Source organism: Myotis lucifugus, unplaced genomic scaffold (genome assembly GCF_000147115.1).
Source record: "Myotis lucifugus unplaced genomic scaffold, Myoluc2.0 scaffold_27, whole genome shotgun sequence".
NCBI classification, from domain to species: domain Eukaryota; kingdom Metazoa; phylum Chordata; class Mammalia; order Chiroptera; family Vespertilionidae; genus Myotis; species Myotis lucifugus.
This window is the reverse complement of record NW_005871075.1, coordinates 10,436,692-10,459,447: the sequence shown is the minus strand read 5'-3', so window position 1 is coordinate 10,459,447 and position 22,756 is coordinate 10,436,692. Positions and strand designations below refer to the sequence as shown.

At 39.7% G+C, this 22,756-nt stretch overlaps 1 protein-coding gene across 8 annotated transcripts in view; it reads right to left on the bottom strand.

Annotated features, from left to right (window-relative positions):
* NCOA2 (nuclear receptor coactivator 2) overlaps positions 1–22,756 on the bottom strand; it is a 257,444-nt gene that overhangs the window by 94,917 nt on the left and 139,771 nt on the right. Inside the window, exon 1 of one of the 8 annotated variants that reach the window (XM_023751988.1) lies at positions 21,603–21,658. The exons of the other annotated variants lie outside the window; for them this stretch is intronic. The gene's annotated coding sequence lies outside the window, so the exon portion shown is untranslated. Of the gene's footprint in view, positions 1–21,602; positions 21,659–22,756 lie in introns of those variants that run through there. 8 annotated transcript variants of the gene reach the window in all.

Genomic DNA, 22,756 nt, shown 5'->3' with positions numbered 1-22,756 from the left:
ACTATTTTTCCCCCTGCTTAGATAGATGTGCTGCATATACCTATTTGACAGCAATTTTCATCCATTTGCCTGAGTTTTTAAAAGCATTCATCTTAGCTTTTATAGAAACATATGTCTTTTCAAACTCATAGTTAATCAGTTATATAATATTTAATTAAATGATGAAATTACAGTAACAAGTTTAACTGGCATAAACCAGTATGGACAAGAAGCTGGCTCTTGGTAAACATGCAATACCACTGTGGGGGCAGATGTGTGGGGCGTTCTGAGTTGCCCATCAGCCCGGGGCACTGGTGAACAGCAACATCAGTCCTGTGATTGACAGGTGATTAACCTGTGACTAAGGGGCAGGGGTGGGGAAGGGGGGGGGGGGAGGTACGAGCAGCTGGTTATTCCAGCCTATCAGTCCCAATGGAGGTTGATAAGAAATTCGGCATTTACATAAAGCTAACCTGGAGGCAGGTCATTCCACCATTCAACAAGTATGAAATATCTATTAGGTGCCATGCATGGTTCTAGGTATTGAGGGAGATAGCAATGAACAAAACAAATGAAGTCTTTTTGTCCATGACTCTTATATTCTAAAGAGGAAGGAGGGAAAGGAGAAATAGTAAAACAAACAAACATTTACTATATGGGTAGTGGTGAGTGCTATAAAGAAAAATAGGCAGAGTTAGGATAGAGTACAAGGTAGATGGAACTGAGGGTGCTATTTTAAATAGTGATCAGGAAATTCTTGATAGAGTGACATCTGAGCAGAGACTTTCTAACAGAACTCTCAGGATTCATAGAAGAATTTCTTTATTATGATACCATTAAAATAAAATTCATGAAAAGCTATAAAATGTAGTGGCTTAGAGCACATCCTCCGTGTTAACTCTGGTTTGGAATCCCAGGAATATCGCATATTAGTTATGCCAATTATGCTCATTGACCTCTTTGGACCTAAGCTGCTTCATTTGTAAAAGTGTAGAAATAATAATACACAACTTTCTAAGTTTGTTGAGAGCATGAAATGTGAGGGGCATAGAACAGAGACTGGCACTTATTCAGGGCTTATTTAATAAATCGCAGATATTATTGTAGGTTGAGTTTAGCAGCATGTAAATGAGAAATAATGCAAGCCGATGGTGAATACAGTGGAGAGGAAAATTAATTTATAGGAAAAAAATTGGAAGAAAAACTCACCAGCAGTTATATTTTTTTGATGGGCACTATTGGTGTAATTTAATTTCCGTATTTTCCAAATTTCCTTTCATTAACACATCAGACTTTTATGAGTTTAAAAAAAAGGAAGAAAGAAAGGAGGAAGGAGAGAGGGAGGGAGGGTAGGAGAGGGTGGGAGGCAGGCAGGCTTGGCCGTTTTGGAGTCCTCCTTATGTCATCCTCTTTTCCTTAACTATAAGAACTTTCTCATGTTTTTTCTCCTACTGATGTGACTCTTAAAAAGCAAGAAAAACACATAAATCACCAACACCTTCCAGTAAAGGTTACTAAAACTGCTCTTCTTCCTTAGGAAAACCTCACCCTTCAAGCACAGCTGGAAAGCCATCCTCTTTACGAAGGCCTCCTAGGTTCCCCTAAGAGGAAGGAAAGGTCCCCTGCTACCTAGTGCCCGGCCATGGTCCATCAAACGAAAATAACGCTCCTTTCTCCTGCGTCGTTAGGGCAGCCTGGCACCCACTGTCCGCACCAGCCAGCCCTGCGGCCCAGGCAGCCCGGCTGCTTCCTCCTGCTCCGGTTTCTGGGGGCCAGAGATGAGAATAAGGCACTCATTTCCCCCTCCTTTTTCTCATTCACGCTTATTTAACTACAACTTTCTTGTGAGTTCTTTATCTCTAATCGAACAGGAAAAGAAAGCAGGGGCATATCCCAGGGACAAAGTATAGGACCCAAATTAAATGCTTGTGGTTCAGGAAAAAATAAGGGACAACTGTGGCCCCTGTAAGTGATGTTTCTTTAGGGGAAGTCCGCTTCTGAAATACCCCTTTTTTCAATGCCTTTCTGTTCTCTGCCACTCTTCTACAGACGTGGAAACGAGCACGGAGGAAACACTTGGTTTGGTGGGAGGACCTCTGTTCATTTTTTCACATGCATATTCCTACAAGCAAGCATCGCTGTCTGGTCACAATACTTCGAGCAGTATTTGCTAGGAATATGCTAAGAGGGAACGAGTCACCTCCTCAAAAAAAAAAAAGTGCAATTTGGTTTTATAATAATAAGTCAACTTAAGTATTTTTATTTGCAAATAACACATACCTCTGTGATTTACGGAGAATGACTAGAATTTATAAAGTTATTTACAAGAATTATTTTTAAAGAATTTTAAAAATTATCTGGGTATCTGAAAATATGAGCCAAAACACTTACTTTAACCATTTTTCTCTCTCTCAAATGTTGGGTTTTGGTGATTATCAAAACTCTCCCAGTGTAGCTTATGAGACATTTATATTTCAGCTTAAGGTTCAGACTTGGGATGCACGAACAGCTTTCAGTAGAATCCAATCACACTGTTTTACTGTGATTGTGCAAAGAAGCCTGGTCCTCTGGCCTCAGGACCAGAGGCCAGTGAGCCCTCCAGTCTCGATGAACGTCGTGAAGAGCACAGTGTCCCCGAACAGCTGTAAATGGAGGGGTTTCTCCCCTCTTATAGTTCCAGATGGAGATTAACTGCATTTTGTGAAATTAAGTGTGTCAACTCAAGAATTGTAGCTTCTAACTAGGCCATGGGTAGTTAATACAAACTAAAACCCAAATGAGCTTAAAAGGCATTGTAAATAATGGATAAGGGTGGTCTAGAATAAGCAATGAAAAATTAAAACAAACTCCTTCTACTGTAGAATTTGTTGTTCTCTACCTTTTTATTTTGCTTTATAATTATTAGTCCTCAAACGGGTTTGTATTGAGAATACAGAATAATTGTTTTGAAAAAAACTACACCTATGGATAAAGATCTGGAAGATTGCTGGTACCTTATATTTAACCATAACAGGCAAGTAATAAGCATGAAATAAAGCTTTAAAGAAATTAAGATAATTGCCTGACACCTTAGAAACAGCTAACTATATTATATTCCTTTTGGCTGGTACTCAAATAAAAAGGATATGAATTCATTAAGCTGAAACTTGAATCCTAGTTCCAACTGGGCCAGATGATGTGGAGAAAACTAAGTTAGCTAGCTCTCAGCAATATCGCAACACACACGTGCTCATAGCACAGGCACATGACTTCCTTAGTTGGGGTTTTTGTTTTAGGCCAATGTTTCAAAACCTAGAGAAATGACTATTACCTAGGGCAAAAACACATTTTGGCCCCAGACAATTGAGTTTTATAAGGTTAGGTTACTAATGAATACAGGTCTTCTTTTGATACTACACATATAACCCAAGTGATAGGGTTTTAATTTAAAAATCGATTCACATTTTTTTCCTTCTGATGTTTAACTGCACTGATAATTATTGAGCATCAGCTAAGGACAAAGTACTGTACTCAGTGGACACTACACTACAATCACTGAATAAGAAACAGAACTTATCTCAAGAAGTCAAAGATTTAGGAAGAAGAAAAACTCACATGAATACTGTACACATGAAAAACACAAAGGGTAATGAGGGGGAAATTAAAGAATGGATACAATTTTTCCTCCTCTTAATATCCTCACCAGAGGATATGTTTATTGATTTGAGAGAGAGAAAGAGAGGATGAGAGAGAATAAGAGAGAGAGGAAGGGAGAGAGAAACATCAATATGGGAAAGAAACACTGACTGATCGGTTGCCTCCTGTAGGTGCCCCAACAGGGATCAAAGCTAAAACCTGGGAGGCCCTGGTGATGGTGTGGGCTGCACCCCACCAAAATCAGGGAGCCACACTGCTTCTCAAGGTGCCACCTCGGAGGTGTCACAAAGGCTCGCTCTTGCCCAGCCAGCATGCCCAAATGAGGAACAAGCCCTTTCTGAGCTGTGAAGCCTGCTGAGGCTGACAGATCACTGCCCTGAACTTTGGAGAGAACTTTTCCTGCCCCATCAGTGACCTGAAATGGGACTAACTCATAGTCATTCCCTTCTTCTCTGACGGAGAAAGGGAGAGATAAGCAGAGTACATTTTATTCACGGAATTCATGTATTTACCAGATATTTAAGTAAATACCTACTTTGTAGAGTCAGAATATAGAAAACCTTAAATGCTAGAATCAGTAGTTCCTGCTGATTAAATAAACCATGGACTCAATGAGAAGTTTTGAGCCAAAGGTGGTAAAATCACAGTTAGGCTAGGAAGATCAAAGATCAGCATTATAGAATCATAAACAACATCTCTGAAAGCGTAGGGAGAAGGAGTTGAAGAGTAGCTAATAGGATATTGCGAAAGGCCACACATTATATGATTGCATTTGTATGAAATATCCAGAATAAGCAAATCCACAGAAACAGAAAGTAGATTAGGGCTACCAGGGGCTAAGGGGAAAGGGAAATGGGAGGGACTGCTAGGAGTACAGGGTTTCTTTTTGGGCTGATGAAAACATTCTGAAACTAGAGTGTGGTGATGGCTGTACAACCTATGAAAAAACTAAAAACCACGGTACCCTTTAAAAGGGTGAATTTTATCTCAATAAAGCTGTTACTAAAAACAAAAAAACAGCAAACAACAAGAAAAGCCCCACAAGCTGATGCTGATAACTTGGCAGGCAAAGTTTTGGAATGGATAGATGGCTTGCAAGTACTTAGCACAGCCATGGGCAAACTACGGCCCGCGGGCCGGATCCGGCCCGTTTGAAATGAATAAAACTAAAAAAAAAAAAAAAAAAAAGACCTACCCTTTTATGTAATGATGTTTACTTTGAATTTATATTAGTTCACACAAACACTCCATCCATGCTTTTGTTCCAGCCCTCCGGTCCAGTTTAAGAACCCATTGTGGCCCTCGAGTCAAAAAGTTTGCCCACCCCTGACTCAGAATAATAGTTCATCCCAAGTGGATTTTCCTTATTCCATTTGCTAAAAGATTCGAGGAAGAATTTTATTATTTTTAAGTTTTATTTTATTTTTGCTTAATAAAAGTAATACATGCTGATAACAGAAAATACAAAATGCTAAAGAATAAAACTGCATGTATTCCTACCACCCAGGAATCAACATTAACAAAAAAAAAATTTTCTGCTCAGTATTCTAAAATATGTTGTATGTACATATACAATTAAACCAAACTGTATATAGTCAGCGCCACTTAATGACGGAGACAGATTCTGAGAAATGCGTCATTAGACGATTTTGTCTTTGTGCAAACATCACCAAGTGCACGTACTCAAACCTAGATGGTATAGCCTACTACACACACACACCTAGGTTAGACGGACAGCCTACTGTTCTAGGCTGCAAGCCTGTACAGCAGGTTAGTGCATGAAACAACACGAGATTAAATCAAGCAGAGAAAATGATGCAAGCAAGGCTCAGTAAACACAAGATGTGTGAGGATGCTGCCAGCATAACATGGCATACTGATTATTAAACTTTTTTTTAATAAGTAGAAAGACCATGTTCTAAAATAACGATCTATAATAATAAAAGTGTAATATGCTAATCAGACTGGTGTCCTTCCGGACGACCTTCTGGACGAAGCCAGGGCTGCGAGGGAAGCCTGGGTCCTGGATACCAGAGGGAAGAAGCCAGTGCCGGCAGCTGGGGGAAGGAAGGCCTACGCTTGCACGAATTTTGTGCATCAGGCCTCTAGTAAAGTATAATAGAGTAAATACCTAAACCAGTACTATGGTCATTTATTTAATTATCAAGTATCATGTATTGTAGATAATTGTATGTACTGTACTTTATCACATAGTAGGTTTGTTACAACATTATGTGGGTAGCGTTGTGCTATCACTAGGTGATGGGAATTTTTCAGCTTCATTATAGTCTTATGGGACCACTGTTGTATATTTGGTCCATTGTTGATTGAAATAGTTATTCATCACATGAGACTAATCAATTTTATAGATGTTTTCTTTGTTTTCCTCCTAATGCTATTAACTAAAATTTTCCATGATATTAAATATGTCTTTATAAACATAATTTTTACTGGTTCTATGATATCCTATCATATGAAGATACTATGAAAAATTTAACCATTTCCTGTAATCATTTATCTTTCTTTCATTTTATACTTCTATAACACTGATGAATATCTTTCATATAAATACTGATCCACATTTCTGATTATTAACAATAATCAACAGTCTGGATACCGGAGTCTCTGAAATGTAATTACTAGGTCAAAGGGTGTGACCCCTATTTAAGTCTATCTATGTATACTGTCAAGTTACTTTCCACACAGGCTGTATTAATTTATAATCGCCTCAGCAAGGTGTGCAAGTTACCACCCCACTGTAATTCACAATAGCTACAGGTATGATTTTTTTAAACACTTTGCTAATTTGAAGGTTATGGCATGATATTATTTCATAATTTAAACTGATCACTAGTATTGAATATCTTTAAAATATTTATAAGCACTTCATTTGTACTTTGACAAAAGAATGTTGAGTCAGGGACATGGCTTAGGTACAGTATGTTCACATTTGACAGAATGCTATTGTAGAGATGAAAGCTAAAGGTGGGTGGGTTCCGCTGGTGGTTCCTACCCAAATTAGACTGCCAGTGAATCACCTGCAGAGTTTTTAAAACCATGGATTTCCTGGCTCTGCCCCAGACCAACTACATCAGAACCCCTGGCATCAGGACCCTGGTGGTCAGGGAAGCCTGCCCAGCACTGACTGGGGAGGAGGAGCAGCGCTGGAACTGCTGGGCGGGAGGACAATGGAGAGGTACCCACAGCCGGTGGGATAACCCTCTGGATTTAAGTAACTGATTATTATAAACAAAGAGGAGTTCTCCAGTCTAGCCAGTTTATTTTTTTAATTAGTGACTTGAAAAAAGGATCTGTTTATCAAATAAGCAGATGACACAAAGCATAGCCAGCGTGTAATAACAAGATGAAGTTTTTGAAAATCTTAATATTAGCAGTCCAGAATAAAGGGTCTGAACCAGTACAATGACATTATTTATTAATATCTTTGTATCAAATAATGTGAACACCTACAAAACAACAAAAAAAGAAAAGAAAAAAATTCTTACAACTTTTTAATTGTAGTGTATTCGGTATCTGGATTTGGGCAAAGATGAAACTCCCCTCGCATTTGGTCACCACCTGGTCTTCTAACTCTGCCTTGCACTTCTCCCCTCATACAGAGCTTCCCCCCTCATACGGAGCCCCGTGCCTCCCTGGCTCTCCTGACTGCCCCTCTGCAGTTCATGCCAGTAGGAGCTGCTGGTTCTCCCAGTACCCACACTAGGGTCAGGAGGGTGTCATACTCGCCACAGTCCTCGAAGCAGCGAGGAGGCCATGCTCTATTACAAGGATGGCCTGGTATAAAAGACTCATCTCCTTTGAAAACCTTCTATCTATGTTCTGGTCTGAAGTTTACCAACATTCCACTTAATCCTCCACATTTGCTAAAAATATTGGCATTTGATTAGTTCTTAGGTCATCACCCTGAGTGACTTCAAAGTCTATGTGGATGAGCTCATACCTATCCTCACAGGTCCTCATCAGTCTCAACTCCAACAAAGTTCACCTCCACTTCACTTCGCCTCTTATGATCATACCCTGAACCTTGTTATCAGCCAGAATTGTGGATATTCTGAATGCCACATGCTGCCCACAACCTCCTGGCATACTAGTTTTCTTATTGCCTTCTTCCTCAATAACTGGTCTTCAATGTATAACAAAACTGAGGTCCCACGCCCCTTTCACTCAACTCCTTTCCTTCTCTACCTATGAGACCCACCACCAGCCCCCAGAACCCTTGGTTCCCTTTCAAACACCTCCTCTCACAGAATTCATTCTGTAAAACGTAATCCCAAGATTTCTCCACTCTTGTCAGTGGGAAGCTGAACAATGATGGAGAAAATCACACAGTTATGGGGGAAAATGGTCCCACAGACATTTCAAGGTTTCTAACCTTGCCCTAGACCCATTGTCTTGCCTGCCAATCCTCTCCCTTGTTCTTAAGTCAGCTCCATCTATTCAGCCCAACAATTACTTCCAGCACAGGGGCCTGTAGCAGCATTCTCTCCCGTGGTCGGCAAACTGCGGCTCGCGAGCCACATGCGGGTTTTTGGCCCCTTGAGTGTGGCTCTTCCTAAGCCTTAGGAGTATCCTAATTAAGTTAATAACAATATACCTACCTATATAGTTTAAGTTTAAAAAATCTGGCTCTCAAAAGAAATTTCGATCATTGTACTATTGATATTTGGCTCTGTTGACTAATGAGTTTGCTGACCACTGCTCTAACCACTTCTGCAAATGACTATTCAATTTGATTTTACTCACCTTCCCTTCTTCCTGACTTACAGAGACATCCACCGTTATCGTCTACATCACTCCTGGTGTCTCAGAGGATGTGTGATCCCTCCCCTTGTAACCGCCAACCATTCCAATCCCATCTCCCATTTCCCTCCCCACCTTGTTTGAGACTTTGCTACAAAGCTTCTATTTACCAATTTTTCAACCTCGTCCTCTCTGTTTTAACCTACAAGCATACTCACGTCCTCTCCATCCTTTAGAATAAATGCCCTTGAATCTGAATCCTTCTCTAGCAACTATCCAATTTCATACCTTTCCTTCACAACCCAACCCATCCAAAGACTACAGACCTGTGGGCCCTTCCCCCGAACACTTAGGGGCCACATAATTTAGAATTCAGATGGAAAGCTATGTTTAATTTTAGAAAGAGAATATGTGTTATATACAGTATTTCATACCATCACCACAGGGGCCTGTAAAAGCATTCTGCATTCAAATTCAATATTATTTACGCAGTGAAATGTCTGAATTTCACACAAAGTGGGACAAATGAAGATTATAAATCAGCTCACACCCATTCAGGTCAGGCTTTACGGACAAACCTTTCCATTTTCTGAGTCTGTTGAATTTTGAGATTCAAATAGGGCATATGGGCCTGTGGTTTATTCCCATTCTCCTGCACTCACTCCATGATCCACGATTGCACTTCTCCCCCATCACTCAGTGCACTGCCCTCCCTAGTCCTCCCTGACACTCAAATGTCCACCCCACAGAGATTCTGGCACACCGTCTGCTCTGTCACTGAGCCTTCCTGCTGTTTGTCACTGTGATCACGCCCCCCAGTGAGTCCTCCTTGAATCTCTCTATTCGAGGCCCGGGCACACGGCATTCTTACAGGCCTCCTCTCGGCCTGCTTAATTATTCTTTCCCCTCTCTTTTACCGGATCTTCCTCTTCAGAGTTATCCAGACCTCCATCTCAGCCCAATGATCACCTAGTTGTCTTACTTTTAAAATTTATTTTTAATAGCTTTATTTAGCCATAAAATCCACCCTTTTAACCTCTACATTTCAGTGGCTTTAGTCTAATTGCAGAAATGTGCAACCATCACCACATCTAATTCCACAACATTTCCTCACCCAAAGGAAACCCGTCCCCATTATGCAATTACTCCCCAACCCTACCACTCTCTGTCTCTACAGATTTGCCTCACCTGGACGTTTCATGTAAGTGGAATCATACAATATGTAGTCATTTGTGTCTGACTTGTTTCAATCAGAATAATAATTTCAAGGTTCAGCAATATTGTTGCATGTATCAGTATTTCATTCCTTTTTTTTATGGCCAAATATGTCAATGTAAGGCTATACCATACTTTGTCTATCTGCTCACCAGTTGGTGAACACTTGGGTTTTTTCTACTCTTAGCTGTTAGAAATAATCATACTATGGACATCTGTGTACAGTTCTTACATCCTCTATAATAAAAGGCTAATATGCAAATCGACCAAATGGCAGAACGACCGGTTGCTATGACATGCACTGACCACCAGGCAAATGCTCAACCAGAAGCCAGGCTCATGGCTGGCGAGCACAGCGGCAGTGGCAGGAGCCTCTCCCACCTTCGTGGCAGTCGGACATCCCCCAAGGGCTCCTGGACTGCAAGAGGGCACAGGCTGGGCTGAGTGCCCCCCACCTCCCCCCACCCCCGGGTGCGCAAATTTCATGCACTGGGCCTCTATTAGATATGTATTTTCAGTTCTGTAGGACATATACCTAGGAATGGAACTGGTGAGTCATATGGTAACTCTGTTTAACTTTTTGACAAACTGCCAAACTGCTTTCAAAAGCGGACATACTATTTTATTTTCCTACTAACATTGTCCCAGGGTTCCAACTTGTCCATATCCTTGTCAATACTTGTTTCCCTTTTTATTTTCTAATTCTAACCATCCTAATGGGTATGAAATGGCATCTCATTGTTGGTTTGATTTGTATTTCCCTAAGGACTAATGATATTGGGCATCTTTCCATGTGCTCACTTGGACATTACATATCTTCTTTGGAGAAATGTCTACTCAAATTTTTGTCTTTTAACATTATGTTCCGCAGTGATTCCTAACTCTGCTTTGGTGTTAGGAACTGCTCTGAGAATCTGATCAAATTCAAAAAGTAAAACCACGTATATACAAAATAAGGCACACAATTTTCCTGAAAAGACCAGCCCACTAAGGCCACCTTTCAAGCACCCTTGTTGTACTAGTACACTATAAGTTCTTAACTATGGCTGAATATGAAAGATCACCTGGGAGCTCTTAGAAAAAAAAACACACATTACCCAACTGACCCAGCAATTCCACTTCTGCGTAGACTGCAAAGAATTGAAAGCAGGGACTCAAACAGATAGATGTACATCATATTCACAGCAGCATTAAGCAGCCTCACTTGTAAATGAAACTTTATCATAGTAGGCATGTTTAGTAAAAAACAACAACATGGTATGTATAGGGTTCAGTACTATTATTAGTATTAGGTACCAACTGGGGGGTCTTGGAACATACCCCAAAGATAAGGGAGTTTACTGTACATACAAGATGGATGAACCTTGAAAACACTTAGTGGAAGGAATCAGACACAAAAGGCCACATATTACAATTTCACTTACATGAGGTACCGAGAATAGGCAATCTTGTACCAGTAACGACATAAAGTAGAACAGAGGTTACCTGTTCTACTGGGGCTGCAAAGAAGGGGAAATGGGAGTTTTTAATGGGTTCAGAGTTTCTGTTTGAAATGACAAAAAAGTTCTGGAAATGGACAACGTCGTGAATGTGCTTAATGTTACAAAACTGTATACTTAAAAATAGTAAAAATGGTAAAGTTTATGTTATGTGTACTTTACCACAATTTAAAAAAACACACACACAACAAATGAGCAGGACACCACTCCAGACCCATTAGATCTGACTTTAGAGGTGTGGCTTGACCATCAGTATTTTGCTGAGAAGCTCCCTGGGTAATGCAGATGCTCAAACAGGGTTAAGAACTGTTGCTTCTCATTCTTCTCGGTGGTATCACCTACTTTCATGGTTTCCCAAATCTTTCTTTCTTTTCTTCACCTCTCAAAGGTTCCACCTCAAAAATTCAGCTCAAGGTCAGTTCACAGAATTGATTACTTCTCCCCACCCTAAAACTGCCCCACTGAAAGAGCACCCATCCACTGATCATCCTTAAATTCCACATTCTCCCCATCAAATCATCCATAATGTGACTTTCCTCTTAAAGATTCAAGTCTCCGCTCTCTTCATTATGATAATCACTCCTGCGCTGGCCCAGGTCTTCATGACCTCTTACCTGGATTTGCTAACGTAAGTTTACCTACTTGCAGATAATTCCCCTGCTTAAAATCTTCAGTAGACTCTACTCCCTCCAGGTGGAAGTCTATGCTGCCCCAAAAGTCACCTAAGCTGCCTTATGATGTAGCCCTTGCCCGTTTCTCCAGGATCCTCTGCCACCTTACTGTCTGCCCTGGTTCCTCATCTACCAAGTACAACTTCTCACCTCTTTGCTGTGCTTGTTATACACGGACAAACCATGTAGCTTCCTCTTTTGGCTAATTCCCACTCATCTTTTAAGACCCAGCTCAGAGGACCCTCTCCCCCAAATTAAATTTCCTTTCTCTGTCCTTTAATAGCTTATATAGAACTCTATCATTTACATGTATATCATAATTATTTATGTCTTTTCTACGGCTAAACTTTAAGCTCCTCAAGGAGCAGAAACTGAGTATGTTTTGTCTTTTTATCTTACGCCCTTATCAGAAGGCCTGACAATGTTCACTAAATTAAGTTGTTTTACAAAGTACTATGGAGTTTGAAGCTATTGCACCATTGAGTATCTACTATGCTACACCTGTATTGTTTTATTTGATCTTCCCAAAAATCCTATGAAGTCATTATTATCATTATTTCCAGAAGTACGGGAAAAAAGACTAACATGTCCATGTCCAAGGTCAAATACAGCCGACAGGTGGTAGAAGTGAGATTCAAATCCCAGCAGCTGACTCTGGAGCTTGCACCCTCCCTCCAGCACAGGTCTTCTCACCTGCGCAGGTCTCATCTCCTCCAGCAGGTATTTCCTTCCAGTTTTTATCTCTATGGTTTTAAAAATCCAAACATACAGTTCTGTATCTTTTAAAATTGAAAAAGCTTTAGCATGTTTCTACATAGTCTTCATAACTAGCCACAGAGACAAAGGTAGAATGTTGCAGTAAGAGTAAAAAACAAGTCAACTGCTCTAAGATAGGGGAAAGCAAGATAACAGTCATGTAGGTGATAATGACCGGGAGCTAAAAATAAAATTAAAATATACTCTTAGATTGCAATAACAAAAGCAAATTAAAAATCTGTAATTCAGATAGACACATGAGATTCCATGTTGCTCTAGAAGAAGAAATAACAGGTGCATGGAGAATTTAGTCAATGAACAGACACTAATTAAAAACATATTTAAATACACAGGGATATGAGAAAGAGTTTAAAACCACTTGGAGAGATTAAATATACACAGCTGAGAAAACACACCAAGTGTGTTGAAGGGATACTTCACGGAGAAGAGATGTCTTAGGTGGCTGGTAATTATTAAGTGTTGGACACAGTACTAGCCAGTGCACTGTTTCATTCTCAGAGCTCTGCAAAGCAGATACTGCCCCCAGTTTTACAAAGAAAAAACAGAATCAAAGAAGTTAACAGTCTCGATGTCTCAAAGCTTCTAAGTCATGGCACGTAGGCTCCCAACCAAGCTCTGACTGCAAATCCCATGTTCTTTCCACAATTCTACACAGTCTCTAACATAAGCTATTAAATAACAGCTTCAAAATACAGAATAGGAGACTTGCCAGTGAGAGTACAAGGAAAAGTCTAGGCAGACATATTAGAAAACATGAACATAGCATCCTCAAGGTTGAGGAACGGCCATCCCTGGGGATCTTTACCGGTAACATCACGAGGGGCTAGAGTCGACATTGGTATTGCCAGGCACAGCGGCACTACCACATGTGGATCTTCTAATGTGAACCGAACATTCAACAGAGGATGTGAACGAATGAGATTCCTTGTTCTCCCCTCTCAGCTTACCAAGGGAAGCATGAACCTTTCTCTGAATCTCACGTCACTGTAATATGGTTACTTGTGCTTCTGCTTGAAAGTTTCTAGCCCTCAGACTGACCCGCCACCTGCAGGTACCAACTGTAACCAACAGTAAATACATTGCATTACTTGCCTGAACCGCAGATTGTACTGAACTTCGGCGGTTTAGACATTTAGGACTGGACCAGGCTCCCATGTAGCACAACTGTGCCCTCAGTGAGCTCCATACCTGCAGCCCAGGCCTCTACCAGTGAAACAAAAACAAAAACTGTTGTTTGTTTGTTTGCTTATGTCGGGCAATAATTTGGTCAATTTCTCTTACTTGGTACATCTGCTCACAGTAAACTTTGTATAAGAAACCACTCCCACTTAACATCTGTTACCTTGTCTCTCTCCCTACTTAACCCTAGGCACCCTGATAACATTTCCAACCTCGTACATTAGAGAATTATGTCCCAGAATCTATTCCAATTATCTTGAAGTTACCCGGGAGGTGAAATAACCTGGGAGGTGACGGGAGAGCGAACCAGGGAGCCCATAGGGACCTCTGGAATGCGTGGGTCATTATAGGAATTCTCCTTCAACCTGGCAGAGGGAGGTGTATATAACTCAACAATGGTTAGCTCTGACCAACATATATTCCAGCTTATTGTCTAAATGAAAGACAAACATTCACATAGGACAGGAAGGGAATTTAACTCGGTTTTCTAATATTCGGTGTGAAGAAACGCGAGACCCAGAATCCTGTCCATCTTCTCAATAAATGTCTCAAAGGACCCGACGCTCCTGCACCCTATTCTGAACTGAATGGTCCATGCCCACAGCTTTTCCTTCGGACCCTCATGGGCTGTGCCAAGGCAGCTTGATCCAGCTTCTCCCACAGAAGACACCACGACAATACCTGACACACCTCTCCACCGCTCTGCGGGCTACTGGAGTGGCCAGCACAGAAGTTCTATTCAAAGATAATGGTGATGGGTAGAGTCTGTGAGATATGTAAGACAGAGCTGTTTTGGGGGCAGAGAGAGAAGTTGAAAAGATACACCGAAAAAAATGACAAGACACACAGAGGACCTTTGTCACCATAGTTAACAAATACGTTGGGGCTCTCGACCTTGCGTCAGAGTAAATCATATCACATGCTCAGTTCTTCCAGATTTCAATGGCCAGGCTATCAAACAGATATGAACACTTTTGAGTGGGGGAATTTGTGGTCCCACCAAAGACAGAAGCCTTACTGAGAATGGTACTTAATGGCATCTCCTAACATGGCCCCAGAGTCACGTGAGGCCCGCCTCATCTCTTGCTTTCACCATTGACAAGCAATACAACCTTGGGAAAGATACTTAACGTTTTGGAGCCTCAGTTTCCATGTCTGTATAATTCAGAAATAACATTCACTCACAAGTTAGTATGCAAATTAAACAAGAAAAGCACACAGCCTGATATATATGTCCCTATGCACAGGAGGCTACGATGAGCCTTATGAAGAAATATGCATATTTAAGATGAGCTTCATTCAGGCAGGAGTTACAGCGCTGCTGGCCGTAAGTTCAATGTTAGTGAATCAACAATATATATACAATAAAGTATCTTTAAACAGAAACACACTTAAAATAAGGTTATGTATTGAGTTGTGACCAGAGGTATTTAAAGAATTCTGTATTTCCCCAAGAAGCAATGACTCAGTCTTTGCTAATTCAGTGTTAGCCACGACTTTACAGAACACAACTCCTGTGAATAAGAAGAATAAACTATTGTCCATTAAAGGTAGAACATGACAGAAGTTGAGAATGTGTAGAGCCTGATCATGAAAAGGCGTTTTATGTCCACCAAGGAATGTGGACTTCAAAATGCTTCTAATCTGCTACTGATTAGAAGACTGTGGGCTGGGGAAGGCTCTATACCATCTTGGTCCTTGGTATATCCCTCATATCTGGCACAGATGCATCATCCATAGGAAAGACTACAGGAAAGACTACTGCCCCCCACTGTCCCCTGGCTCAGAGCAGCGCTGACAAGAGAGAATCCTGGGAGCCACCAATTGTCCAGTAGCCACAGTGAAAGTCAAAAGAAACAGGTGAAATTAAATTTAGTAATGTACATTTAGTAGGTTTATAGCTGTTCGTGTGGAAAATAATCCAATAATTAATAAATAATAATAATACAAAAACAGTCCGTGTTTTGCATACTCACAACTTGTAAACCTACTTTTGCCATACCCTGTGTTTGTACTCAATGTGCATTCGCTACATCGCAAATGATCAAAAGCTACCTGTGGCTGGTGGCTCTATGCTGGGTCGTGAGGGCCTCGAGTATCCTCCAGTGCCTGCTGGTCGTCCTCCACTGAAGAATCGGCCTAACTTTCACCATCTCTCTAAGGGCCCCCTGATTAGTCCTCTCCCCACCCCCAGAGACAGTCGCTGACTCTTCTCCTGTACTAATTAATGAAGGATATGACAAACTCTTACAATAAACAGCTGTTAAATAAATGAACAGGAAGATATAAGTGCAAGAATAAAATTGGTTATTTTTGCATTTTACAAATAAACCAGGTAGGAGGGTACATCAATTGAGACCAAAGATAAATGCTAAAGCTATATCCATACTTTACTTCCCCACTCATTTTCAAGGATCCAGTTACAAGGACTGTGTGAGGTAAAACCATTCCCATCACGAATCCCGACAAGAAGAGTGACATCACCTAGGAATCAACATGCCTGTTAACTATTAAAGTTTCACCAACTGTAAGTGATCCCTCTCTGAACGTCTGTGTAGACACAAGCTCCTCTCGGGAACGTGCATGGACATAAACTGACTCACAACAAATCCTAAGCCAGCGTTACTATTCCAGGGGTGCTCGCAATATCTGAAAACAAGGATCTTCATTTGGATTCTCTGGATTTTACATCGGGGTGCAATGACCTTAGAAAGAGCAAGGTCTAAGAAAAGGAGAGGTAGCTAATTAAGAAAATATGCAGCACACGCCTTCAACTGAGAATCTCATGGTAATTCATAGTCCATGTCTCATACCAATCTCTACTCCCCATGTCAATGCTCTCCTTCATATGGTGATCGCCTCCCTCTAAAGCACATTTCTGAATTAGCTGTGAGTTACTTTTCATGAATGTTTCCAGTGCAAACCAAACACCATTTAAACAATGCTTTCGTCTTATAACATATTTGAAGTAGAATAGAAATAAAGTTCATTAAACGTATAAGCGTTAAAAAACAAAATCAGTTCTACCTTAATCCTTATCCCTATGCTCATCCTGTCCCCATTCCAGAATAAATCAGCAACTCCAACAGCAGTACCATTTGAACCCAGTATATATAGCAATTTAGAGCGTAGGCTATAGAGGCAACTGCCTGGGTCTGAATCCTACTTCACTGCTTATTATACCTGTGTGAGCTTAGACAAGTTACTTTGCCTCTCTGTGCCTGTTTCCTGTGCAGGCAAAGGACAGCACAAACAATGTTGCTATAAGGACTAAATCAATATATGTGAGATCCTTAGAACAGTATGTGGCACATAATAAATTCTACATAAAGATTAGCTTTATGGTTAACAATATCACTACTATTTACTAATGTTGTTTTCCTCATCAAAAGGGGGAAAATTCAATTAATAAAAAAAGAGAGGGGAAAAGTAGTAAGATTAAATAAAAATAAAATTTTAAATTAAACATTTTCTCATTTAAAATTCTAAAACACAAAAGCAAAATTTGAAAAGGCCAATTAAAAACAATTAAGTTGCTCAGTCAGAGCATAGTCCCAATATACCAAGGTTACAGGTTCGATCCCTGGTCAGGGCACATACAAGAATCAACCAATGAATGCATCAATAAGTGGAACAACAAATCAATGTCTCTCTCTCAAAATAAAAAAAATAAATAGCCAGTCTATGGAGCATTCAGAACACGTATTGATTAAGTTCACCGAAGCAATTATAAGAGTAACATCAAAGACCAGCGATCACAGGTCACCATGACAAGTATAATAATAATAACGAAAAAGTTTGAAATATAGCTAGAATTACCAAAATGTGACAAGAGACAGGAAGTTAGCAACTGCTATTGAACAAATGGTGCCAATAGACTTGCTCAACTTAAGACAGGGTTACCATAAAGTTTATGGCATAAACTTTCAATTTGTTTAAACACACACACACACAATATCACTGTGAAGTGCAATAAAACAAGTTATGCTTGTATTGAGGTAGAAGCTAGATGTTTGGTTTCATCATTTTATATGTTAAGTCAAATAATAGTTAATTGACTATGAGGTTTATATTTACAATTCTGTTTTATATCTGTAAATCCTTAGATACTAGTCAATAAGTATTATGTTGAAACTTCATCAGATAACAAGTACTTTTAAAATTAAAATTTTTTTAACTAATTAATTAATTAAAATATAATTTATTGATTTTTTACAGAGAGGAAGGGAGAGGGATAGAGAGTTAGAAACATCGATCAGTTGCCTCCTGCACACCACCTACTGGGAATGTGCCCACAACCAAGGTACATGCCCTTGACTGGAATCGAACCTGGGACCCTTCTGTCCGAAGGCCGATGCTCTATCCACTGAGCCAAACCAGTCAGGGCTAATTGATTTTTTTAAATTGGGGCAATAAGGTATTTTTAATAAAGGTACGTGCACTGTTTTTTTAGACATATGCTATTGCTCACTTAATATACCATAGTAGAGTGTAAACCTAACTTTTATATGCACCGGGAAACCAAAAAAATGTGTGACTTGCTTTATTGCGACCTTTGCTTTATTACGGTGGTGTTCTGGAACCGAACCCCAATATCTCCCAAGTATGGCTATATATTTCTCATCTTGACTGGATTTTAAAAAGAAATACTTTATTCAACATCAAGATGGTAGTATTTAATATTTCAGGCAAAATATTTATTAAAAAATAGTAATAATTAAGGTATCTTTACAGTTAAAGCCAATGTATGCTTATGTTACACTAAGCTATAACCCTGCATATTAACTGTGAGCTTGGTGAAAGGAGTCACTGCTACAACTAAAATACACACCAGACAATGCCAGGGCTTACCTCTTTAAGGACTACAACACTTGAGAGAGAAATGGGTAAGCCAAGAGATTCCAAACTTTTCTCAGCATTTCTGAGTGATAATTTTTGGAGTAAACCCTCTACGAGGTCCCCGGGAACAATTTGCTAGCTGTTGCACAAATGTTTTCACTTCATTAATTTTACATCCCCTTGGCTTCCCAAGAATTAAACTCTGTATTAAATATAGCCCAATTCCTAATCCCGTCTAAATCTTCCCAAACATTTACTTTCACAAACAAAAAAATTCCTATGTACATATTTCACTGAGTTTTACAACACTGAATACTAAGATCACCTTGAATTCCATCTTTTCTTACCCTATCTTTTGCACAAATTAAAGATTGTTCCCAGCAACAAACCCCCTCAGCCCGACAAGCTCAGACCTGGTTGTAATATTTGCGGTTAATTACTGTGGTTGGAATTCTCAAGTGCAGCAGGATTTGCAAGCTAGTCACCTGGCTTGTTTAGACACTACCCTGACGTCAAAACTCGTGCCTTTTAGCTCTAATCATAAGACTGAGGTTCTTCGCACTGCCAACCTCCAAAAGTAAAGGTATTTTGTGACAATACAACATAAAAGTATTTTAGAATGTAAAGGAGTAATATTTGATGTCCTAGGAGAAAACCAACACGATCAGGAACAAAAACTACCCTAGTTTTAAGTGGCTGTAAACAAAATGAACTTCTTTCTGTTATGATACAAAGGAGATAAGGAACTACCACAGATGGACACCAATTAAAAGTACCATTTAAACCTGCACATGTGAAAAGTCATTCATGAAGATATGGCGAATGTATTCTCTGATTGGCCAAACAAGTTGTACCAAAAATTCCTCTCAACAATTAAAAATTCCTATAGGATACAGTAAGTGTTCACTTAACATCATCAATGGTTCTAGGAAACTTCAATGTTAAGTGAAAGGGCCTATAATGAAACCAATTTGACCACAGACTAAATGATAGAAACAAGAGTTGAGTTCTTAAGATATATTTCTGATCATAAAAACATCATCAAACATTGCTAAAGACCCCAAACATTTCTAATATTAAACACTGAAATAAGAGTGAGCTAACCACACATTTGAGAAATATATTCACGAAAGATTCATGAAAACAAATAAGATAACTATTTTCCACCCCACTGATTCCAGTTCAGGGTCTCCGTGACCAGAGCCTGTCACCACACTCAGGGCCCAAGGCAGGACCCACCCTGGACAGGGCGCCCTCCATCACAGGGCCACTCACACCCACCCACACTCAGACAGTGACAAGTAGCCATGCCTACCAACCTCACGTGCACATCTCTGGGATGAGGGAGGAACCTGGAGTCCCTAGAAAAACCCCACACAGATGTGGGAAGAGCATACATTCTCCACACAGACAGTGGCCCCAGTCAGGAATTGATTTTTCCCCCCTCATCAATGTTATAACAAAGTGACATTGAAGGAAGCAATGTTATTGGAGGTGATGCTGTACAGTACAATTACATTTATTGAGGCTGGGTTCCAGTGCCAGTTATAAGTTATCATGTTGGTTTAAATATCGTATTTGCCTTTGTTTTCTCATATTACTTTATGGAGTGGTCTTGTAATAATAGTATGTGCTCAATAAAACCACCCCGAATTATTCTAAAGTCCTTGGATCACTTCAAAGACTTTAGATAAGGCAACAAAATAAAATTTAAAAGAAAAACAAAGAAAGTCCAAATACTCTGACTATCTAATTTTTATTATTCAAAATTTTAACATATGATGCTAGTGACTTTTGGGCTGAAACCAGTATGTAACCCTGTCTTACAGACAACTTTCAAGAAGGTGGGAGAGGCCCAGAATTAAAGAGAAAAATTCCAAAACAATCAAAGCCACAGTTACTTAAGTGTTTAGTTAAACCAAATTGTCATTTTATGGAGATAAAGTACCAGTGATTTTTAATAAAGAAAATCCCACCATAATAAGATTAATGATTCATTAAACTATATTATGCTAAGATATGGTTTATAAATATTATAAGAAAGAAAATAGCATGTACTTAGTATAATTAAAAATTATGTTTGAGCTACTCTCACTATTTTTTTTAAAGATAAATACTTTGTAAACTCTCTATACAGTGCATAATAGCTTGATAAATTTCTTTCCTAGTTTAATGTCAATTTCACAAGGGAGATGTAAACAGTATACTTAGTGTCAAAATGTGTGATTTAAAAATATATACCTCAAATGGGGCATATCTGGTATAGAAGGTAAATGAAAAATATACTAGTGAATTCATTCCTCAGGTACATATTGTGTAATAGTTAACCCTTCAGATAAAGCTTATAATTATCTTTCACCAATCTCAGATTTTTTAGCACTACACCTTCCAAGGTTAGCAGAAAGGTACAGACTGCAAAGAGAATTAATAGCATTAGCATGAGCAAAAGTGGACAAGCACAGTATAAAGATTAACTGGGTGTTTTTAGCTTCCTGAATGCAGTAGCATAAGGATGTAATAAATCAGAGAAAGTTAGGTACTATATATATAGAAAGAAAAATTTTATTAATTAGTGCTCAGCCAAAAAAGAAACCTTCATTTATTACCCAACCAAAAATTAAATAATTTCAAATTCACTGCAAAGCTCACTTTTAAGCTTGAATTTCAAAAGGATATTGAAAAAATAAAGAGATGGAAATATAAAGTTTATATTTATTCCTTAATGATTAAGATTTGCATTAGATTCTTCTTCTGAATTTGAGAAAATGCTTATCAAAAATATTTTCTCAAATAAGCATGAGGCTGTATTTGGCCACATAAAGAAGCTGCAAGAAACCTTAAGTCACTAAATAAACACAAAAGAAATAAGGACCAGGAAGGAACCAATTGGGATCGCATTGTACCTATTTGTTCCTGAGGGCATTACCACTGCCTGATTGTCATGCTTAGTTCTCCCGCTCCGGTCGGCAACAGCACATCCAATCCACAAGCACACAGAATTCCAAGAACATTACCAAACATCAGTTAGAGCACTCGTGAAACACACCTTGTAATTGTCCACAGCCTCTGCAGTTCAAACCAGAGCTCAGCAGCTTGTCTTTATCTTCACCAGTGGTGTAAATAAAAACGCCACACACCACTCTTCCAAAACCCGCACCAAAAACAACAAAACAAAAACAAAAAGCCCCCCCCCCCAATTAGCAATAAATTTATTGCCTCAGAGATAAATCTTCTCTATTAACCCAAACCCACCTTCCGCCCCAATGGCAACCTAAACACATGCTGAGCCCCCTGCCGCTTAGCTCCGTCTATCATTTGTTTCTAACCACAGCTGACAAACTAGCCTCACAAATCCTTTTTTAGCTGCTGATCAGACAGATCTCCCTTTGACAATCCAGCATGGTGGAACACTCGAAAATTCTTCCTGCTTCTATTCTATGCTTGCTCTAAAAACGAGTTTCCTTTTCATTGAGATAATAGCCCTTTCTGCAGTCACATGACTCAGAAGCTACATTAGCAGAGCTTTATGATAACAGACTGAGTAAGCCTCTGTCCCCTCCTGTTAGTAAGGGGATGTCTCCTTCTCTCTCTCTCTCTCTCTCTCTCTCTCTCTCTCTCTCTCTCTCTCTCCTTCCCTCCCTCCCTCCCTCCCTCCCTCCCTCCCTCCCTCTGTCACACAAACGTGCATACTGCATACAAGCACTCACACACCGAAATCTAAAATCATTCACTCCTTTGGGGATTATCAATAAATATAAAAGTATCGCCCTAAAATGAAAACGCTAACATTTTCTAGATCTGCTGCTAAAAATAACTGCTAACACAAACATTCTGATGCCCGGTCTTCCTCCTTTCGCGAGAGTGCAGCACTCAGCCAAGAACTCTGAGCAGTACCAGGAGGCGGGAGTTAGAAGAGAATGTGTACCGTCCTGTTCCCTCCAGCTTTGCCTCCAGGATATAAATCTGGGAGAAGGAACACCCTGGAGACATTTATGGCTACCCACATATTGGAAATTAGCTCCTCATACAGTTAAATACATAAAAAGCACAAATTTTAACACCAAAGTGTACTCTTATTAGGGAAATATCCTCATTAGGAAATGTATAAACTGTCCCAAGCAGTAAAATATTCCCCACCGTCCAAACCCATCTTAAAAAGAACAAAAATATGCAAGAAGTTGGATTTCAGGTCTGGGCCCA